This window comes from Carcharodon carcharias, chromosome 12 (assembly GCF_017639515.1).
Source record: "Carcharodon carcharias isolate sCarCar2 chromosome 12, sCarCar2.pri, whole genome shotgun sequence".
In the NCBI taxonomy this organism is placed as follows: Eukaryota; Metazoa; Chordata; class Chondrichthyes; order Lamniformes; family Lamnidae; genus Carcharodon; species Carcharodon carcharias.
This window is the reverse complement of record NC_054478.1, coordinates 56,154,645-56,175,586: the sequence shown is the minus strand read 5'-3', so window position 1 is coordinate 56,175,586 and position 20,942 is coordinate 56,154,645. Positions and strand designations below refer to the sequence as shown.

The following is a 20,942-nucleotide window of genomic DNA, read 5'->3' as shown; positions in this document are numbered from 1 at the left end:
GAACATCCAAAACCCTCTGGGGTAGAGAAATCCAAAGATTCATGTCCCTTTGAGTGAAATAATTTCCCCTCATCTCAGTCTTAAATAATTTGTTCCATATCCTGAGAGTTTTTCCCCATGTTTTAGATTCCCCAACCAGCAGAAACACCTCTCAGCAGCTACCCTATCAAGCCCCTTCAGAGAATATAAGCCCAATTTACTCAGGCTCTCATCATAGGGCAACCTTCTCATCCAAGGAAACAATCTAGTGAACCTTTGCTGTACAGCCTCCAAAGCAAGTATATCCTTTCTTAAATGTAGAGACCAAAACTGTACCCAGTATTCCAGATGTGATCTGACCAAAACCCTGTACAATTGTAGCAAGATTTCTATGTTCTTATACTCTAATTCCCTCGCAATAAAGGCCAACATGCCATTTGCCTTCCTAGTTGCTTGCTGCACCTGCGTGCAAACTTTGTGTTCCTTGTATGAGCACAAGCAAGTCTCTTTGAATATCAACACTTACACGTTTCACACCCTTTAAAAAATTCAGTTTTTCTACTCATATAACCAAAGTGAATAACTTCTCGCTTCTCTACATTATACTCCTTATATTACATTATATATGCCATCTTGTTGCCCAACTAATTAGATACCAAAACTGTGGACTTTTTCATGACAACCTAGAATTCTAAATGCACACACACATACAATCTAACACAACTTGAAAATTACTTCGCATTACAAAATCTAATGAATCATTACAACATATTCACCATATTCAAATGTTCAAATGCAGGTGTTCGAAAGACAGCACTCTAGATCACAATGGCAGCAAATAAACAGCAGCAAACACTTAAATGTAAAAAACCTAGAAATACACAGTTAAAGAAGCAGAAAGCAACAAGCCCATAACTGACAAGATGCACATTCTGACAGGTGAAAACACTAAGGGCAGGACTTTCTGTTTGACATGCGGGGGGCGGGCCCCACACGTCAGCGCATAAAATGACACGCGATGATGTCTGGCGAGCTTCCCAACGTCACCTCATGCCAATGTGATATTTCGCTGGGCAGGCATGTGATGAAGTTTGACGCGCACCCGCCATTAATTAACGGGCTAGTTAAGGCCCTTAATTCGTCAATTGAGGGCGATTTTCAGGCAATGGGCAGGTGGGTAAGAGACTGTTTAATGAACCTCATCCACAGGCAGGATGAGAGGGCTCACTGGGGTCGTGAATCTGTTCTGTGAAGTATTTATTGGAGAAAGTTTTTTTAAACTTGCCTCTGTGATCAGTAGCAGTTCAGAACGAATTACAGCAGTTTTCTGTGTACTTTGAATCTTCAGGTCAGCACTCTGCATTCAGTAATCTTTATCCGGCCTGCAGCTTCCCAGAAACCTCCCTTTAGCCTGGGTATGGATTCTGACATCCACTGGAGGCAGCTCCTCTGAGGAGGAAGGGAGGGGTAGAATGAGGAGGAGGCCAGGTGTGCACATTCAGCCTCCAGGGGAGCCACCTTTGGGAGGACAGGCGCAGGCAAAAGGGGCGCAGGGCCAAGAGGTAATCCAAGGTGGAAGGGGCCGCAAAAGATGCCACCATCCTGCTGCCAGAGTATACAGATGATGAAGCAGCTACTTCAATATGACTGAGGTGCAGTGCCAAAGGAGGCTCGGTCTCTCAAGGGAGACAGTCAATTACATCTGTCAGATGATTGGCCCTGAGATCTCTAACTGTGTGGGTGGACACCCCATGCCAGTGGCTCTGAAGGTAATGGCTGTCCTCAACTTCTAAGACTCTGGCTACTTCCAGGGCTCGGTGGGTGATCTTTGTGGTGTCTCCCAATCAGCTGTCCACAGTTGTGTCAAGCAGGTCACAGACGCTCTGTTCAGGCGTGCATTGACCTTCATCCACTTCCACTGGGACCAGGCAAACCAGACACAGCGAGCCAGAGGCTTCACAGCCATTGCTGGCTTCCCCCGCGTCCAGGGTGCAATAGACTGCACACACGTGGCCATCAAAGCGCCAGCAGGTGAGGCCAGTGCCTTCATCAACAGGAAGGACTTCCACTCCATGAACGTGCAGATAGTGTGTGATCACAGGATGGTGATTCTACAAGTCTGTGCAAGGTATCCAGGCAGCTCCCACAACGCCTACATCCTCAGACACTCCCAGGTGCCAGGGCTCTTTAGTGCTCCAGCCCGGCTTGATGGCTGGCTGCTGGGTGACAAGGGCTATCCCCTCAGAAGGTGGATCATGATGCAGCTCCGCCATCCAATATCAGAAGCTGAGCAGCGCTACAATAGGAGCCATGCCTCCACAAGGGCTCTGGTGGTGAGAACCATCGATCTTCTCAAGATGTGCTTCCGATGCCTGGGCCGCTCAGGGGACGCACTCCAGTACCCCCCAGATCGTGTGTTGCTGATAGTGGTTGCATGCTGCACTCTCCACAATCTTGTGCTGGAAAGGGCGGACGCAGTAGACGATGAAGACGTTGACGCAGTGGGTGCGGCTGCACATGATGAGTCCAGCTCTGATTCTGAGGATGAGGAAACAGGGGAATGCTGAGGGGATAAACGCTGACCTGGGACAGACCAAGGAGGCAGGGACATCCGGGAGGCTTTAATCCAATGAATCTTCAGCAAGCTCAACACAAATGGATCAGGAGGACCAGCCTTGCCTGGTGCTTTCAAACTTGGCACTTAAGTGCTAAATCTGCCAGGTCATCAGCAGGAGGTAAGGGCTTTGCATATAAACTTGAATGTCCAAACAAACACTCATGACATTTATCTTAAACATACAAATACAGAATAAAGGAACCACCCTCAGCCATGGTAACACATCAGATTTTTATTTTAACCATCAGAAATTCTCACAAATCCAAAACAAAACGTTAAGCAAGCAGAAAAAAATTATAAATGTCTAATCTCGGGCCAATGCAAAAGCACCAGTGAGAAACCCGTGGTGTGCCTAAGGTGCCTTATGCTTTCATTTACGGATGCTACGTTTCGGTGCTGCCCCATTGCTCGGAGTGGCTTCTGAGACAGTCTGCTGACTCTGCTGTCCTGTTGGCCTTGATGACCTTGGCAGTCGTCCTCTGGCCCGCGGAGCCTGTGCTGGGCCTGCCTGGGAGGGATCTACCAGTTTCACAGCTGGCATCTCCCCAGTCGTCACAGCCTCACCCGATGAAGTGGCCACTGGGAGAGGGGCCTTCCACCAGGTCCTTGGTGGAAAATGATGAAATATAGATTTATATTCCTGTACATAGTAAATACAAAGCTAGACATATGAAAAGATTAAGGCATATTTTGTAACAAAGAACTCTTAGAAAATAACAAAATTCTACCATTTAATATTGTTCTTTACTTAAAGTAATAATCATTCCATATAAACCATTTTTTCCTATTACAATTATGCTGTTTAAAAAAACAAGCAAGATTACAGTATTACTTGATAGGTTTGGTAAACTACTTTGTAGGTTGAACATCATCACTACACATCATTGTTTGAACCATTTCAAGAAATCCTGCTCTATTTCAAAACGCCAGAAACAAAATTCATAATAATAATGCAAATTGAATCTATTTGCAACATCTTTACTTAACTGCCACAGTATAATAAACTACTGAAAGCAGTCAGTAATTTATATCAATTTTATGTATAATAATCTCCTCCCAGAATATCACAGGAGCCAATTTATAATTTTCTTATCTAATTAGCAAGCAGAAAGAACAAAGACAGAATAACATGCAGCAAAGATGTCATTAGGAATTGGGACATAACAGTCTATCGATCCAGGTATTAATGCTCAATTGGTTTGTCTTAGGTGATTTTCTAACTCAGCGACTTACCTTATTAAAACAAGCACATTAGGAACCTGGGTCTTTATGCAAGTTCTTGTACAATATATGAACATTGAGTAACTCAGAAGGATGATCAAATTTTCATCATTCTCTACTAGTTTCCTACCAGATTTTAGAGTCCTTTTTATGAATAAATTTGCTAGCAACTGAAGTTGAGTGGGACTCGTATCCGGAACATTCTGACTCAAAGGCAAGCGTTCTGCCAACAGAGTCACATGATCTTCAGATTATGGTTTGATTAGTGATAGACTAAACAAGACAGATGCTTAAAAAGGACTCAGCGTATTAGCCCAGTGTACTGGACTGATCACTATAGGTATTGCATTATGGGTGATAACTTCCGACTTCCGTCGGAAAGTGACTGCCCGCCACAAAACCAACATAAAAATACGCACTTACGTACCCTGCAAATTTATGCTGACCATTCTGATCCCGCGAGATGCTTGGGGCCTGCATTGAAGGACTTCTCACAGGCCCCCGTGAAGTGTAACTCAGGCAAAGCCACACACCCTCCCACAATGATGCAACCAGAACAGGGGATACCCCATGAAGGCAACAATTGACAGAAGAGTTTTAAAGAGATAAGATGAAGACCAAAGGATTCCCCATAATTTTAAAGGTATTTCCCAGCTTTTTAAAACATTTTTTAAAAACAGTTAATGCTGTTGATAATGATCCATTCTAAGTGTAATTATTTAATTTAACGATTGAATACAATTTTAGGCAAGATTTATAAGTTATTTATTTTAAACCTGTAATGCTATTAAATGACTTTTAAACGTAGCATATTTAGAAGTATTCATATCTTTGCATTTAGAAGATGGCAACTCATGATAATGTGGTGAAGAAGAGAAGTCAAAACTTCACAGATGAGGAATTGAATATTCTTTTAAACGAGGTGGAAGAAAGGCACGTACACACCCGAGGGCGTGGAAAATCTAAGCCTCCGAGAAAACTTCAGAGCATGGCTTGGAAAAAAGGTTGCAGCAGTTCTTAATGTCAACAGCATTGTGCCTAGGGTGGTGGATTAGTGCCATAAGAAATTGAATGATTTAATGCATTCAGCCAGGGTATGTATATACCTGAATACATAATTTCTGAAACTTAAAATCCTGGTTTGTGACTTTAAAAATTAAAGGTAGGTCAGAAAATTTTTTCTACTAAGTTTGAGGTGTCATAAATGTAGTTGCTGTGGAAATACTTTGAACCAGTTGTATCCAATCTTGATAAAACAATACAGAGGTGTAAAGAATGCAGTTGCCTTGGAGATGCAATGAACTAGTTCCATCCAATCTTGATAAGGTAATAAATAAAGTTTCTTTGATAACTTTGAGAGGCGTTGTAAAATGCCTTGGAGATGGCTCTGACTTTGTCACAAGTCTTACCATGGAACAAAAAGCCCCCCAGGTTACAAGCTTTCATCTGTCTCCAGAAGTTGTAAAATGTGTCACAGGACAGGACTGACAGTTTTTTTTTTTAAAACAAAAAGTTCCATTTCTTTCTTTGGACAAAGCTGGCCCATAATGCCTGAGAGCTCTCACTGACTGAAGGGGGCTGCCGTACATTAAGGACCTAACAGAACAGGAGGAGCAAGTATGGAGGCTGATGTGTCTTTCTAATGCCATGATTAACAGCAGTATATCAGATATGGGAATAAGCAAAAGGTAAAAAATGCTGAGTGCTTACACCATCAAGATGACAGTTAACTTGTAACAAAAAATTACTTCACTTTTTTTGCTCTCAGGTGCCATGGTCACATCAGATGCCAATGCAGGTGAGTTTGGTGCAGCACAGAGATACCTGGAAGGGGTCAGGATGTAACAGAGGTGAGTGTGTCAGAGTAATGCAGCATTGTAGTTGCAGCAAAGGAGGGAGGGGCCTTGCAAGAGAGTGAGATTTAAGACTTTGAAGGTAATGCCGTGGTAAGTCCTGTGTTGACGCTAAATTTAATGGTGGTTGGGTAGGGGGAGGCCTGTGATGATATGGCTGCTGTGTCGGAGGGAGGGCACGCAGAACCTTCAGGAAGTGAGGAGCTTGCAGCATTGACAGCAGACCTCTACAACCACACAGGCAACTTGTGGCCCACGCAGGTGATGATGAGGACGCTGAGTTTATCCTTGACCGCCTGTATCAGGATCTGGCACAGAGGGGTGAAAGTTGTAAGACTAATTCACAACTGCAGTACCAGGCCTTAAAAGAAATTTACCACCATTTGCAAGGATTAACTGAGGTCAATACTTAGCGTGTGCAGATTTCTCGGGAACACGGGGAGCTTATGAGACAGCACAACGAGTCTCTTTATCAGATTCTAACCAAAATTGTAACACCTGCAGCTGCATTTTCTGGCCAGGAGTCACCCAGTTCAGAGACAGTTGCTGCTGGTTATGTTGCAGCCTCTGCACCTACTGTCCAGCAGCCACCTAGTTCAGAGAAACCTGCTGTTGGGCATGCACCTGGGAGATAGGAAGTTACGTCCCATGTGGCCGGGGACGGCGACGACGCGGAAGGCATTAGGGTCCCTCCCCTCTCCTTCCAACACTGCCTCCTCTATCTCATCCGTGCCCATTTTTTTCATGATGGATGTTTTCTTTGTTTCTCATTGCTTTGGGTTCCTTATTTATTATGCTTTTGACCACTGATGACTGTAAATTGTGTTTTGTTACATTTGATTTATTTTTGGTTTGTGTTGTTTATTAGTATAGTGATGCCTTCATTTAAAAATGTTCCAGTTCAGATTTGTTGTTTGAGTTACGCTATTCAGTTATAGTTTTCTTTTATTTAAAGTTCAGTGTTTTTGACGTTATAATAACACATTTGTAGTAGTCAGTGAAGTTTTATGAAAAACATTTATTCACAAAAATAATGTAATGATACAAAGTCTTAAATTTTTGACAACTCAGTAATCTTTAAGTTAAGCAGCCACATAATGACATTTTGAATAATAATTACCTCAACATTTTTAAGTTTTTACAAATAAAATGGAACTTTAAAAAAACTTTACCACAACAGTTCTGCTGTCTTATTTTGGAATGGAGGGAGGTAGGGACACATGAGCAGAGCAGCAATTGCGATGTACCAGGTATTGAATATGACTCCAGATCAAGTTTGAAATCTGCACTGGATTCTGGAATACCTGTCGGAGAGATAGTTCACTTCAGCTGACAGAAGGCTTACATATGTCCTTTTAAACATTATATTTTTCTAAATCATTTGAAATAGCCAAATGACATATTTGTAACAGTGAATGCAGAATCTTTTTCACATATATCAACTATTTAAGAGGCTAAGGATCAACATTGCATTAAAGGGGCTCTTAAAACTAGAATACACCACACTGCATTAAAATGCATTGTAAACACATTTTTTACAAAATAACTGGCTGAAACTTATTACAGACATTTCTAAGAGTCAACCTATGTTGTTAAATATGAAAGGACTTTTTAATGGAATAAACAGTAGAATTGCATGAAAAGGTTGTGAAAAGAATAAAATTTCTACCTTACACTTTCTGCATATTACTTATACTTTTAACATCTTTTAAACATATATAAAGAAGGTCACCCACCTAAAGAATCTCTCCGAAATGTCTGCTGCCTCTCTTCACTGCAGTTAGACCGAGAATGAAAGTGTGTAAAGAAATCCATGTAAATACTTGCCTATCACTGGGGCATCTCGGCAAAGTTAGCGCTGTGACATCAATATAAATAGAAGCCCTTGAGCGTAACGTACTCAGCTGCGCAGTTAAAAATCCTGAGTTGGAAGTTCGAATGTAATGTGCGTTTAGTGTGCATGTGGAAGCATTGGGACTTCCGTGGGGTCCCGACACGCAACTTCCAGACTACCGGAGTACCAGTAAGTAATGAGGAAGTTAAGGGCCATTACTTTAGTATACACCACGAAGTTTCATTTGCAGTAATGGCTAATAGCATTAATAATTTTCCATTATAATCATTGCTGCAAGTGGTCTTTCACATTAGTAAATCAGCCAGCAGGTTTAATTTTCTTTCATAGCATACTGGTTAATGTGCTTGCACAAAGCTCTTTTAACTAGGTCTCCCAGACAGTACACTAAATAATTTTACAACCATGCAGTAACCAAACTTCACTACCAGAAAATTTAAACCTTGGTAGTAATTATTATTTTCTATAAAATACTGAATCCTCATATCAGATCACTAACCTATACAGCTTGAAATCATGCCTAAAATTCAATTTTCTTACAATGGGTTACTACAAGGGAACATCTCTATTTAAAACAGTTTACAATTACTATAGAACAATAGAAAAGTTACGATGCAGAAAGAGGCCATTCAGCCCATTGTGTCTGCACTGACCATAAAAAGAGACAAAAGCTAGTTGCTCATTTTTAACCCCAATTTCCAGCACCCTGGTCCATAGTCTTTCAGGTTACAGCGTTTCAGGTGTATATCCAGGTACCTTTTAAATAAATTGAGTGTTTCAGCCTCAGATACAATTTAGGCAGTGAATTCCAGACACCCATCATCTCTTTGTGTAAAAGATTTTCCTCATGTTCCCTCTAATCCTTCTACCAATTATTTTTATCTGCTGCTGTTGCTAGTAGCTATTCCTAGCAGGAGATCTGCTGTCATGGTATATCACACTTGTCTGTCTTACACCATCATCACACATCCACTTGTCTGCAACTGATGTCTTATGCCTAGGTCAACCTCTCTTTTTGCTTCCCTCCACTTTGCTCTCAAAGAGATATTTGCAGCTTTTCAGCTCTGATTAAATAGCTGAAGTACCGACATTTTCTTTTATGGGTGTCACTTTTAAGAGTTCTTTTTACTCTTGCATTTTCAAGTACCTCTTCATTGGTCTTATGGTCTGTACATGGAATGTTTAGCATTCGTCTTAGCATGCACATTTCAAAGGCCTCTATTTTCTTCCACAGATCTTTATTTATTGTCCAGGTTTCTGAGGCATAGAGGAAAGTGGATAGATAGAATGTACCATCTTATGAGTTTATTTTTCATAATTAATATGTCCTTCATCTTCACGAAATTACTTCTAGCTATCTCTACTTTCTTCTAACGTTGGCATCACATATAACATCCTTTTATCTATTTAGACAAATGATATCAGCTTATCTACTTGTTCCACTGTGACATGATCCACTTCAATTTTCAATCTAGTTTCTTCTAATGTATTCCTTCTAACTATTGTTATGAACAATGTATAATTTTTAAGTTGAAATATATATTTGTGTGTTAAGGAAGGTAAAATGATTTCAGTTTCATTCAGGTAGTTTGGTGCCTGGGAGTCTGGATAGACTCTGGAATAAAGCGTCAAGTCTTTTGGGCTTGTTTGTACATATACATGTTTGATGAGATTTTACAGCCCCCGAAGTTAAAAAGATGGGTTGAAAGTTAAAAGTTTAGTGATTTTGGAAAAGAAAACAAAATAGAAAAGCTTTACTGTTGCATAGTGACAGTGGTCCAGGGACAGACACAAAGAAAAGACAGAAGAGAGAGTTTGGTGCATGTCAGAGAGAGGGGACAGGAATTCTAAGCTCCCTGATAAGAAAGACTACAAGGCTATTGGAGACAGTAGTTGACTGAATAGTTAGCTACAGAACTTAGTAGTGATCAGTTTAGCAGAGGTGCTACTGATGACTGAGTTTAGAGAACTCATTTGTTTGCTCTGTAGTTGAAGAAGTAGTAAGTTTAGAGTGTGGTTTTTGGGAGAGATAGTTGGGTGAAAAGCATCGAATGAATACACCTGAAGAAAACCGTTTGTAACGTGCAAGTCCAAAGCAAGACACTGTTGTGGTAACTCTTCACTGGTTTATCTGTAAAGATAGTACTGGGGTAAAGAAATAGTGTGAATTATATCAAGATCTTTCCAATCGTTTTGTCTGGTGTGAGATAGTTAATTTTTCTTGCTTAACAAATATTTTATTCTTTGTTAAAAGTTCATCAGCAGACTCCTGTGAATTTGTTCAGTAACTTTCCTTAACAGTTTCTAAAAAAAAGACGTAAGAATCTATCAAGCCAGGTTTCACTCTGGGATCTGACTTGATCAGTTTTTAGCATCAGCTGGGATCATAACACTACAATTGTTTTTGACTTTTTATACTCATTCCATATTCTAAACCTCTAGATTTTATTTCATCTAAGATATTTTGTAGGGTGTCTACTGATGCTGCATGTAGCACTGTGTCGTCAGCATACCGCAAGTTTGTTATGTTCTTGCCTCCAATTTTTACCCCCTGGAGAACATCTAATTTTCTGGATATTTGTTCTGTATATGGGATGAATAATTTTGATGACAGTACACAGTCTTGTTGTATTCCTCTCTTTACTGAATCATATCTGATTCTCCAGCTTCTAGTCTGATGCTGGCCATTTGGTCCCAATATGGGCTCTGCATAAATCTCACATCTTTACTGTCAATGTCACATTTCAGCACACATCTATTAGCTTTTGGTGATAAACATGAGCAAATGCTTTTTTTATGGTCTCTGATTATGAGGGTGTTCTCAAGATACACGGGGTGGGGGTGGGGGGTATTGGGCGGGAGTGGGTATGGATGGACACGCAGCCGATTGCCGCCTGTGATCAGCTGAGCGCCACCATTTTGCGTGGGTGGGCCAATTAAGGCCCGCCCTGCATGACACGCACCCAGAAGTGCTGAGCGCTCCCATTGCGGGCGGGGGGAGTAGGCTGAGTCGGGGCCAGCACAGAGCTGCCTCAGGGAGATAAGTTTGATTTTTAAAAATTTTAAAGAAAAAAAAAATTTAAGATATGTCCCCTCATGTGACTGTGTCACATGAGCTGGGATATGCCAATGAATGAATTTTAATTAAAAAATTTATTTAATGTATAAACTCACCCGTGGATGAGGTTTCACGATAAATGTGAAGGCTGCCTGGGCTCTTCGCCTGCCTGCCAACCTTAAGGTTGGACAGGCAGCTCAGTTCATAACTTTTATTAGTTTTTAAATGGCCTTAATAGGCCTTTGACAGTTTGGTGGGCGTGCAGCCGACTCTGCTACACGCCCGCCGAACTGAGGATCAGAATGATGCAGTGATGTTGGGACACACGCCCGACATCACTGCGCGTCATTTTACCCGTTGGCGAGCTGGGCTCCGCTCGCCGACCTGAAGATTCTAGCCACAGTCTAATATCAGAGGTAAAGAATGCTTTGAAATTGACGACTACAGGAAAAGCTCCAGGCATAGATGAAGCAACAACAGAACATACAAAAACTCTTGGAGAAACAGAAATAAAAGTAATATCAGAAATTTGTGATCAAATACATACCAAAGGATACATTCCAAGTGACTTGAGACATTCATTATTTGTTACATTACCTAAGATGCCTAAAGTAATGGAACGTAATCATTTTAGAACAATAAGCTCAATGAGTTATCTCATTAAATTGATTTTTAAAATCATAATAGAAAGAAATAATAACACATTTGAAACAGAAATTGGTGAATCGCATCTGGATTTAGATCCAGAGTAGAACAAGAGAGGGAATATTTAACCTAAGAACAATCTTCGATAAATATCTAGCAGCAAACAAGAACACTTACATATGTTTCAAAGACTGGGAAAAAATGCTTGAGCGGGTTTATCATTTATAACTAGATAAAATTATTTTCTCTTATGTATTTCCCATGCATATAAAATCATAATGTGCAAACCAATTGCTGTTCCATGCATTCTACAGGATAGACATTCAGATAATGAAATACATGTTCGAGACACAGTGGACTTATTATACCCTTTTTTCCTGCCAACAGGGACTCAATGTAAAAACTAGACATCAGCAGTACAATTTACACATAAAAAACAAGACAATATTTACCGAAAATAACCTCTCTCCCCCGCTCCTGGGCCAAAATTTTCTATTAAGCAGGTGGGTGGAGCAGGAGCAGATGCAGGCTCGATCGGGGCTGTGCCACCATTTTGCGAGGGCAGGCCAATTAAGACCCGCCCAGCGTGTTTCCGACTCCTGTGGATAGCAGGAGTGTGCAGGCTGTGGTGAGCGTGCACAGACCATCGGGTCCAATGGCAACCCAGCAGTCTGCTTAAAAGGCATGGCAGCCTCCTGTAAGCAGCTTGCAATGGCCACGTGGAGATCCAACCGCAGGGGGTCTGCTCAGCAGGGCACTCTGGAGGGAAAGGCAGTGGAGTAGGGCAGGCTGCAGTGTAGGCCAGCAGGGGGCTAATGTGCCCCTCGCTTTTCTGATGATTGCTTTGCTAGCCTCCTTGAGGAGGCAGCACGGCGGGAGGTGTTGGTCCTCCAGGATGGGAGGAGGAGGCCACCCCACCTGATGAACCTTGCCTGGTAGGGGCTGGTGGAGGTGGCGAGCTCCCGTGACATGGTGCAGTGCACCTGGATCCAGTGCCGTAAGCACTTCAATGATTTGTTGCGCTGTGGGTGAGAACCATGTTGGCGCTGGGCATTTAAACCAGCAGATAGCCTTAGCCTTTGGGCCCTCCCACCCCAAGTCTTACTGTCGTGACTGCATTGAATCATGTTGGGCATTTCTCATACGCTGGGTGGGCAAGCAGATAGTGCCCATGCTTACATCAGCCTCAGTGGTTCATGAGGAGATGAATTCTCCCCCACATCATGTGTTGCTCTTAGTCACATATATCTAGTCTGGGGTCAATCTGCAGGAGATGCAGCTAGGCGCATACTCAGAACTCCAACACATGTCCTATTCACGGTGATGAGATTGTGGAAGGGGAGCCTCAATGTCTCGTGGCCAAGAGCCATCTGCTGCCCTTGACACAGCACCTAGTTGCACCTCCTTGCTATGGGAGCTAAGACCGTGTGTTTCCTAAAGTGATGTACGCAGAATGTGTCCAATTTTGGCTGATGGGTGGGGGTGCGGGGGTTGGGAGCAGGCGTGCTATCTTTTTGTGACTGATCAACAGTGTGGAGAGCAGGCACTGAGGTCTGATGCGGGCCAGTGTGGTTCGGATGCAGCGTGTGCGTGCAGAGTCCACGTGCAAATTGCCACAATGAATGGTCTTCTCTGTTTCTCAGGAGAAGAATGCTCACAATGCCTGAGTGTTTGTGGACTAGAGGCGGCCAGGCCCAGCTGATGATTTTGAGCTGACTCGAGTAAGAGGTCCTGGAGCTTGAGAGGCGCCATGCGCCCAGGTCCACAGGTGTCAGTGAGGAACAGCCAGGTATTTGAGATCCACAGTGACATCCACTCCGTCTTCCCACCTTCCATAGCACTGATGATTGTTTGAATCGTTATTGTAGCAACATTGCTCATTCACAGACTGATAGAGTCTGAGGTGTGGGTCATAGATAAAGGTCCCTTGGCCCTTCGAAGATGCGTGTCACCCACCTTCCAAAGTCGCCTTATCCCATTCCCGACCACTATCCCCATGGTCTTGTATGCCATGGCATCGCAACTGTACATCCAAATACTTATTACATGTCAGGAGGGTTTCTGCGTCCACCACCCTTTTAGGCAGGGCATCCCACATTACTGTGTGCAAAAGTTCCTCATCACCTCACCTGTTAACCTCATGCCCCTTACCTTAAATCAATACCACCAAGTTACTCATCCCTCCACCAAGGGCTAAAGTTCCTTTCTGTCAACCCTATCTATGCCCCTCATATTATAAAGCTCAATAATGTCACCCCTCAATCTCTTCTACTCCAGGTGAAATATCCCCAGTCTATGCTATGTCTCCTCATAACTCCAACTCTCTAGCCCAGCATGCATCCTGGCCAGCAACCTCAGCACTCTCTCCACTCCAATCACATCCCTCCCATGAAGCGCATATCACAACTGCACGCAGAATTATAGCTGTGGCCTAGGCAGCGTTTTCTGCACTTGCAACATTACCTCCCGGTTCCTATATTCTATTCCTCAGCTAATAAAGGAAAGTATGGCTTTTACCTCCTTAAATGCCTTATGTACCTGTCCCGCTACCTTAACGGGCCTGTCGACATGCCCAGCAAGGTCCCTCTGATCCTCCTTACTTTCCACGGTCCTAGCATTCCTCGTGTATTCCCGTACCTTGTTTCTCCTGCCCAAGTGCATCACCACACACTTATCCATTTAACATTCCATTTGGCATTCCTTAGGCCATCTGACCAGCCCATCTGTATCCGCCTGTAATGTTTGGGTCTCCTCGTGACTATTTGCCACCCCACCAATATTCGTCTTCATAGGTTCTGGAGGGTTGAGTGCATAATGAATCGGGGGAAAGGGATGAAGTGTGTCACTGTGTGCACACTGTGATCCACTGTCCTTGTTGTTAATTTTAGCATCATCAGAGCCTGTCCAACAGGAGCAATTGTAGATGCCCCCTCTCACACCTGAGGGCCCGCAACTGCTACCTGTGTCACACCATTTCTGTGAGGCAGGCACCAGTGCAGATATTAGCACATCGGTGGGAATTGCAACATTGGCTAGTGTCCCAGGGCACAGTGGAGAGGGTACTTCACAATCGCTGGAGGACCTGGCAGAGACAGAGAGTGCTGATGGCGCCAGCAGCCGGAGGATTTCAAGGGACCGGCACATGCTGAGTCAGACTGTGACGATGTGCCTCTGGAGTCATCGGCAATGCAGCAGCTGCAGGAAATGCAGCCGGGTGTGCAGGAACACCTGGGAGTATTGCATGAGACAATGCTTCGCTTGGTGTCAGTGGTGGAGGAGTCCACGCAGAGCATCAGTGATGCAATGAGTCTCATGGCAGAGCGTCATGCTTCCTCCATGGAGAGAGTGGCGACTCTTGTAGAGGGGGATTCCAGCAGAACAAGCAGCTTCTCCTGGGGATACACTTGGACCTGCAAGCCCTCACAGCAGCAGTGGCCACAGCTGATCATTGCCAATGTGGGAGATGGTGTGGGCTTCAAGCTTCCCAGCTCGTTGCCCATCCATCCACGGTGAGCAGGGAGGTCCGGGACAACCTCATGGTCAGCGGAGCAGCTGCCTGTTGCATCAGCAGGCTCCTCTCACGGCGCTCTGGATGACGGCACCAGCTGCTCCGCCCCTCGCCCAGTGACCGCTTCATCGGGTGAGGCTGCAACGACTGGGGAAATGCCAGCTGTGGAACTGGCAGCTCCCTCCCAGGCAGGGCCAGCACAGGCTCCACAGACCAGAGGATGGCCGCCAAGGTCATCAAGGCCAACAGGACAGCAGAGTCAGCAGATTGTCTCAGAAGCCATTCTGAGCGATGGGGCGGCACCAAGACGTAGCATTTGTAAACCTAAGCATAAGGCACCTTAAGCACACCACGGGTTTCTCATTGGTGCTTGTGTGTTGGCCCTAGATTGGGGAATTATTATTTGTTTATGGTTGAAAAATATTTTGCTTTCATTTTGTGAGACCTTATGAAGGAAAAAATTAAAAACTGGATGTGTTACCATGGCTGAGGGTGGCTCCTTTGTTCTGCATTTCTATGTTTTAGATACGTGTCATGAGTGTTTGAGTGGACATTGAGGTTTATGTACAAAGCCCTTAGTTGCAGCTGATGACATGGCAGATTTAGCGTTTAAGCGCCAACTATGGAAGTGCCAGGCAAGGCTGGTCCTCTTGATCCATTTGTGTGGAGCTAGCTGAAGGTTCGTTGGATTAAAGTGTCCTGGGTGTCCCTGCCTCCTTGGTGTAGTCCCGGGTCAGCGTTTAACCCTCAGCATTCCCCTGTGCCCCCTCATCCTCAGAATCAGTGCTGGACTCACTGTGTGCAGCCGCATCCACTGAGTCAATGTCTTCATCGTCCACTACATTCCCCCTTTCCAGCACAAGACTGTGGAGAGCGCAGCATGCAACCACTATCCCCGAGACACGATGTGGGGGGTACTGGAGTGCGGCCCCTGAGCGGTCCAGGCATCGGAAGCCCATCTTAAGACCAATGGCTCTCTCCACCACAGCCCTTGTGGAGGCGTTGCTCCTATTGTACCGCTGCTCGGCTTCTGTTCTTGGATGGCAGAGAGGCATCATGAGCCACCTTTTGAGGGGAAAGCCCTTGTCACCCAGCAGCCATCAAGCCGAGCCAGAGCACTGAAGAGCCCCAGCACCTGGGAGTGTCTCAGGATGTTGGTATCGTGGAAGCTGCCTGGGTACCTTGCAAAGACTTGTAGAATCACCATCCTGTGATCACACACTATCTGCACATTCATTGAGTGGAATACCTTCCTGTTGACACAGGCTCACCTGCTGGCACCTTGATGGCCACATGTGTGCAGTCTATAGCACCCTGGATGTGGGGGAAGCCAGCAATGGCTGCGAAGCCTCTGGTTTGACTGGTCCCAGCGGTAGTGGATGAAAGTCAATGCACCTCTGAATAGGTTGACACAAGTGTGGACAGCTGATCGGGAGACACCACAAAGATCACCCACTGAGCCCTGGAAGGAGCTAGAGGCATAAATGTTGAGGGCAACTATGACCTTCAGAGCCGCTGGCATGGGATGTCCGCCCACACAATTAGGAGAGATCTCAGCACTAATCATCTGACAGATGTAATTGTCTCCCTTGACAGTCGGACCCTCCTTTGGCACTGAGACTCAGTCATATTGAGGTAGCTGCTTCGCCGCCTGTATAACCTGGCAGCAAGATATTAGCATCTTCTGCGAACCTTTCCACCTTGGTCTACCTCTTGGCCCTGCGCACCTTGTGCCTGCGCCTGTCCTTCCAAAGGTGGCTCCCCTGGAGGCTGAATATGCACTCCTGTCCTCCTCCTTATTGTAGCCCTCCCTTCCTCCTCAGAGGAGCTGCCTCTAGTGGACTTGTCAGAACTCATACCCAGGCTAAAGGGAGGCCTCCGGAAAGCTGCAGGTCCAATAAAGATTCCTGACTGCAGAGTGCTGACCTGAAAGTTCAAAGTACACAGAAAGCTGCTGGAATTTGTTCTGAATTGTTACAGATCACACAGGCAAGTTTAAAAAACTTTCTGCAATAAATACTGACAGACCAGATTGACAATCCCAGTGAGCCCTCTTATCCCGCCCATGGATGAATTTTATTAAAAAGTCTCTTACCCGCCTGCCCGTTGCGCCAAGCCGAAGATTGCATGAGTGCCTGAAAATCGGCGTCGATTGCGGATTTAAGGGCCTTAACTAGCCCATTAATTAATGGCGGGTGCACGTTGAACTTCATCATGCACCCACCCAGCGAAATATCGCGATGGCACGCGGTGATGTCGGGATGGTCACTACGTGTTATTTTACGCGCTGACATGTGGGGCCCGCCCCCCGCATGTCAAGCACAAAATTCTGACCCTGGTTTTAAGTGTAGTAATTTTTAAAATTTTGTAGAAATATTCAGACTACTGTCATTTTTAGGAGCAACGCCCAGGCAGATTGTAGCTTTATATAAAATAACACAATGGTATAAGACTTTAATTTCATAAATTGTTCTGAAGTTTTAAAGGTGGCATCTCCTTGACAAAGTAATTTACAGGAGGGTCTGGATTAAACAGCTGCTGTTGAGTATACCTGGTAAAATGGCATGGACATAAATCAAGGGAAATGAAGGTGTACTGCACCGAAAGTGCATTGTACTCATTATACCACTCAAGAGAAATTCAGAGTGCCTAGTATACAACTAGCTAAAGCTAAAGCTAAAACCTATGTTCATCAGTTGTCTAATGATCAATTAATTTAATTCCTCCCTCTTCCTTTAAAAGGTAGCAAGAGGGGAGGCTAATGGGATCTATAAGGAATTTAGATGCTTCCAAGTTGAAATGTCTCAGCATAGGTCCTGAGCCAATCCTTGATGGCAGACATTTCTGTTCAATATTCAAGCTAGGGAGGTCTGCAATACAGCAAGAGCTACTAATAATTGAGAAGCTGACAGTCAGGGTCATTGATTGGTACTTGAGAAGTAGAGCTTTGGATTTGGATCCTTCCATTAAACAGCATAGAATCCTGTAAACCACTGCCTTAACCTTAGCTGGAAAAGCAGAAGGAATCTTACCCCATTGCCCTGTGCTAGCAATTCAGTTTAAGATGACCAAACTCCAATTAACCATGGACACCTCTGGGGTTCTTTGACTGTGCATCTTATAGACACAGACCCACATATTTTTAGGCTTAGACAAGTAGGGTTGTCCTTGCTCAGGCAATAAGAAACTATTTATGTGGATTGAAGAGACAGCCCTATCATTTTCATAAAACAAAGTAGACATGGCTTTTCAAAGCAACAAAGCTTGGGCATTAAATTTGGTCTTGTCAGCATCGGCTCCATCCTTAAGTGTTCTTTCAAATTAAGAACACATTTAAAAAATTGAACAAAGGTCAATGAGAGAAGTATTTTATTACCCAGAACACTCAATAACCAATTTCTTACACAGATTTTAAAAAACTTTTATCTGCACACTGAAAAAAATTCCAATGCTATGTTATGCCATTAATTGTTTTAGGAATTGGATTTTTGCCACAGGTAGCCAATTATTGCTGACTAAACACAAACATTTGCACAGTAATAATACAATTTGTTCCAATATGAGATTTTCTTCTTTTGATGTTGCAAAGGCACAGAGTACCTTATCACACATACTTCATCTGGAAACAAATAATCTTTGCTTATAAAATTGTGGCAAAATCCTGAAAAACAATCTTTCCAAAAGTAGGAAATGAAAAGCAAGTCAAAACATTCATATCAATATTGGGTTTCAAACATCCATTGCTGATAAAATGATAAAATAATACATCAGTGCAAATCAGTGGAAAGTAGATTTTGAAAGAATGTTCCTGCGTATTGAAGTGTTATAGAATTATAGATCTATCAGGTCTTCCTTTAGCCTTCCCAGATTTAAAGAGAACAATCACATGTTATCCACATAACTGAAGTGCCCCACTTCTGGTATCATCTTGGTAAGTCTCTTCCTTACCTGCTCCAAAGCTTTGACAACCTTCCTAAAGGGTGGTGTTCAGAATTGTGTTCAGTGCTCCAGCTGGGGCAAACCAGTGATTTATAAATGTTTAGCATGAATTCCTTGTTTTGGTAATCAAAGCCCCTAATTACAAAGCCAAGTAGCTTATACACTTTCTTAACTGCCTTCTCAACCAGATCTGCCACCTTCAAGGACTTGTGAATATGCACACCCAGGTCTCTCTGCTCATGCACTCACTTCAAAAATAACACAATTTTTATCATACTGTCCGTATTGTTCCTTTTGTAGTGCATCAATTCACACCAGCTTGCATTAAATTGCATCTTTACACTTCACTAGTCCATGGCCTCTTGAAGTCTACTCCTTTTCAGTTCACTATTAACTATTAGCCAAGTTTTGTATAATTTGACAACTTCAAAATTGGATTCTCTATACCAAAGTCCAGATTATTTATATATAACAAGAAAATCAATGACCCTAATACCAACCCCTGGGAATGCCAATGTACAATTCCGTCCAGTTAGAAAAGCATCCGTTTACCACTATTTTCTGTCTTACCACTATCTTTTAGCTAATTACATATACAAATTAACGCCATCCCTTTAATATCATGTGCTTGTAGTGTTGCTCCAATTCCAGAATTTCCTTTAATTACTATCATATTGAATTCCTGGTTATAAAGTATAAGAACCAGAACATTTTACATTCTTCTGAAAAGGAAAAATAATGTTAATTATTTTTATCCAATAATGAAGTGTAGCAAATGTGAGTCATCACATTTACCAATATTAAGTGGTGTAGTGGTAATGTCACTGGACTAGTAATCCAGAGGCCCAGGGTAATGCTCTGGGGACACAGGTTTGAATTACACCATGGCAGAGCACTGTGTTTTCACAGTGGAAGAAATATGCTATCTGGCCTCCAAGTGACTCCAGACCCACAGCAATGTGGTTGACTCTTAACTGCCCTCTGAAATGCCCTAGCAAGCCACCCAGTTGTGTCAAACTGCTACAAAGCCTACAAAAAAGGAATGAAACCGGACGGATCACCCAGCATCAACATAAGCACTGGAAATAACAACGGCAAGCCCAGCCCTGTCGACCCTGCAAATTCCTCCTTTCTAACATCTGGGGCCTTGTGCCAAAATTGGTAGAGCTGTCCCACAGAGTAGTCAAGTAAAAGTCTGCCATTGTCATACTTATGGAATCATACCTCACAGATAATGTCCCAGTTACCTCCACCACCATCACCATCCCTGGATATGTCCTGTCCTACCTTCAGCACACATTCACCAGAGGTGGTAGCATAGTGGTACACAGTCGGGAGGGAGTTACCCTGGGAATTCCCAACTTGGTCTCTGGACCCCATGAAGTGTCATGGCAAGGAAACCTCCTGGTGATTACCACCTACTGCCCTGTCTCAGCTGATGAGTCAGTTGAATGCTATTTGGGGGAAGCATTGAGGGTGGCAAGGCCACAGGATGTACTCTAGGTGGGAGACTCTAATGTCCAACACCAAGAATGCCTCGGTAACACCACTCTTGATGGAGTCCTAAAGGACCCGAGTCCTAAAGGACACAGTTGCTGGACTGGGTCTGCAGCAGGTGGTGAGGGAATCAACAAGAGGGAAAAACCTACTTGACCTTGTCTTCACCAATTTACTTGCTGCAGATGCATCTGTCCATGACAATATCAGTAGGAGTGACCACTGCACAGTCCTTGTGGAGACGAAGATCCGCCTTCACAATTCCATCGTGTTGTGTGGCACTACCACCAAGCTAAATGGGATAGATTTCAAACAGATCTAGCAACTCAAAACTGGGCATCCATGAGGACCATCAACAGCAGCAGAACTGTATACAACCACAATTTGTAATCTCATGTCCCATTTCCCCCACTCTACCATTACCATCAAACCAGGTGATCAACCCTGGTTCAAAGAAGAGTGAAGGAGGGCATGCCAGGACCAGCACCAGGCATACCTAAAAATGAGGTGTCAACCTGGTGACACAGGACTACATGCCAAAAAAGTGAAAGCAGCATGTGATAGACAGAGCCAAGTGATCCCACAACCAACGATCAGATCTAAGCTCTGCAGTCCTGCCACATCTAGTTGTGAATGGTGGAGGACATGTAAACAACTAACTGGAGGAGGAAGCTCTACAAATATCCCCATCCTCAATGATAGGGGAGCCCAGCACATCAACGTAAAAGACAAGGCTAAAGCATTTGCAACAATCTCCAGCCAGAAGTGCCAAG

General features: G+C 43.7%; 2 protein-coding genes across 10 annotated transcripts in view; one reads left to right on the top strand and one right to left on the bottom strand.

Moving 5' to 3' along the window:
• faima (Fas apoptotic inhibitory molecule a) overlaps positions 1 to 20,942 on the bottom strand; it is a 39,207-nt gene that overhangs the window by 14,024 nt on the left and 4,241 nt on the right. Inside the window, exons 1-2 of one of the 3 annotated variants that reach the window (XM_041200449.1) lie at positions 7,407 to 7,517; positions 6,843 to 6,974 (exon numbers count right to left, since the gene is read on the bottom strand). The exons of 1 other annotated variant lie outside the window; for it this stretch is intronic. The gene's annotated coding sequence lies outside the window, so the exon portion shown is untranslated. Of the gene's footprint in view, positions 1 to 6,842; positions 6,975 to 7,406; positions 7,518 to 20,942 lie in introns of those variants that run through there. One more of the 3 variants, XM_041200448.1, reaches the window with a different exon arrangement.
• cep70 (centrosomal protein 70) overlaps positions 7,554 to 20,942 on the top strand; it is a 65,041-nt gene continuing 51,652 nt past the window's right edge. For 5 of the 7 annotated variants that reach the window (XM_041200440.1, XM_041200445.1, XM_041200441.1 and 2 more), the window contains exon 1: positions 7,554 to 7,693. The gene's annotated coding sequence lies outside the window, so the exon portion shown is untranslated. The remainder of the gene's footprint in view (positions 7,694 to 20,942) is intronic. The other 2 variants (XM_041200446.1, XM_041200443.1) reach the window with 1 other exon arrangement.